The following is a 2,755-nucleotide window of genomic DNA, read 5'->3' as shown; positions in this document are numbered from 1 at the left end:
GTGACGTCACATACGTTTCATTCTGGCACACCGTTCCAGATTATGTCGCGTTCAAGTGCTAGTCAGAACAGGGAAACGTGGACATTTCCGATTTGATAACTGGTTGAACGCGGCACGTGTATAACTATAAACAGTTAGCAAATTGGACATGTCAGAGTTCGTAGATCTGATTAGCACTTGAATGTGGCACCACTTTCGGTGGAGCCTTCTTGTGACCATGATGACCAAATGACTCACAATATTTGTCAGAACTTTGTTACCATATGAACTGTAAATCGCGATATGTGTTTGTTGTTTTCAAAAATTCAAAAGCTATTTGAAATAAGCAGTTTGGAGTTTGTTGTTATTTAAGCAATAAGGCCTGATGAGGTGTGATATATGGCCAATGGTTTTCTTAAGCACGAAGCAACGGCAACGTGGAGTGCCTGTATACAGCCATTAGCCGTGGTATATTGGTCATATATCACAAGCCCCCGAGGTGCCTTATTGCTATTATAAACTGGTTACAAACGTAATTAGAACAGTACAAATATTTTGGGGGTCATACACATGATATACATTCTGGTATACCACAGCTTTCACCCAATCAGCATTCAGGGCTCAAACCAACCAGTTTATAATTAAGCAATAATGTACGAGGGGGTGTGGCATATGGACAATATACCATGGCTAAGGGCTGTTCATATGCAAGACAACTCGGACTACCTGGATACAGCCCTGGTATATTGGCCATATACCACAAACCCCAGAGGTGCCTTATTGCTGTTATAAACTGTTTACCAACATAATTAAAACAGTGAAAATATTTTTTGGGGTGGTCATACTGGTGGTATATGGTCTGATATACCATGGCAATCAGCATTCAGGGCTGGAACCACCAGGATTATAATTTCATTTAGCACACACCATGTGCCTTTTACGCATTTACACTGACAGTGAGGGGGTTAGATAAATCTCGCCTGGGCGCCAATGTAGGTGTGTTTTGCAAAGGCTGAAGTTGATTGCATTTGATTCGGAACTGGGCTGCCTCTCGGGTGTGAGCCAGGTAGGTACCCTGTTCCAAACCCACGGCGAAGTCGTCTCACAACAAAAGTGAGATAATTAAGCACATGCAAAAGTGATTGCTTTGGATGAAAACACTTAATCTACCTTCCCACTGAAAAAAAATATTTTATGGAAAAGATATGTTGTAAATGTCTGGATGATGCACCATGCTGCCTTGTTGACAAATTGACCGAGCAGCACAGATTACTGTTTGATTTAAGAATGCCTCCCTTCCTGCATTCACCTGATGACATGACAGGCCTTTGCCCGGTTCCCCGCAGCACAGCATAATCCTATCCGCATGTTGTTACTCGTCCATTACAGGTTTTACTGTATACATGTTGTTACTCGTCCATTACAAGTTTTACTGTATACATGTTGTTACTCGTCCATTACAAGTTTTACTGTATACATGTTGTTACTCGTCCATTACAAGTTTTACTGTATACATGTTGTTACTCGTCCATTACAAGTTTTACTGTATACATGTTGTTACTCGTCCATTACAAGTTTTACTGTATACATGTTGTTACTCGTCCATTACAAGTTTTACTGTATACATGTTGTTACTCGTCCATTACAAGTTTTACTGTATACATGTTGTTACTCGTCCATTACAAGTTTTACTGTATACATGTTGTTACTCGTCCATTACAAGTTTTACTGTATACATGTTGTTACTCGTCCATTACAAGTTTTACTGTATACATGTTGTTACTCGTCCATTACAAGTTTTACTGTATACACATGGTGGTACAGTCACACCCAGAAACTAGCCACTGGCGAGAGGTCCCCACCGTAGTTTCGGCAGTGACTTGTGCGTGTGTGTGTGTGTGTGTGTTAGGATGTAAAGCTGTTGTTGGTCAGTTAAAATTGAAAAGGCATTAATAGCAGAGAAAAAAAGTTACTGGGCCAGTTTGCCATTCACTTCTGTACTTTAATCAGATCTGTGTAGGTCTAGTCTACAATAAAACAATGTTGTCTGTATTTAACTGTTTTGCTTGATCTGTTTAGTTGTCTTTACATAAAGGTCTCAATCAACGACTGATACATCACCAAATATTCAATATTTCTCTGCAATCATGTGTGATAGGGAGGCAGGTGAGGGACATCCCTCCATTATTCCTGTATTAGTTTTTGCTCGGCAGAGTGCCTCGAAGCTTCGGTCTTTCTATAATGCATTGAAATGACCAAACAAGCAACGGATTGTTCAGAACCAGGTCATTTCACTGAAATCATAGGCAAATGAGGTGGGCCTCTAAACCATGTCTATTGTGCACTTTTGACTTTGAGATGGTGATACAGAATGGAAAAACAATAGGACAGTGTAATGTCACCAAATTGCACAACTAGATGCATCATACACATATATGATATGCTTTTTCATAGCAAATGTAATGTGAGTTATTTACTTCTGATTGGTAAAGCAGTACTATGCATACTAATCATATTCAAGCAAGTGCTGTACACTTAAATTGGACATGATGAGTAAAGTATCCTGTTATTGCAAAAGTTGTGCAGGGCCTACTGTACATGGTGGAATGACTGAACTGAGAGTCAGCCATTACTGTATGCAACATTTTGATATGCCTTGAAGGATAACCAGTTCATCTCATCAAACATACAAAAATATAAAAATATACTAATAACTTTGTGTATACATTTTGGGCATCCCTGAGTGGTCTGCGTGGGCAGTCTGTCCTGCGCACTG

This window comes from Salvelinus fontinalis, chromosome 18 (genome assembly GCF_029448725.1).
Source record: "Salvelinus fontinalis isolate EN_2023a chromosome 18, ASM2944872v1, whole genome shotgun sequence".
Taxonomy (NCBI): Eukaryota; Metazoa; Chordata; class Actinopteri; order Salmoniformes; family Salmonidae; genus Salvelinus; species Salvelinus fontinalis.
Note: the sequence above shows the minus strand (reverse complement) of the source record.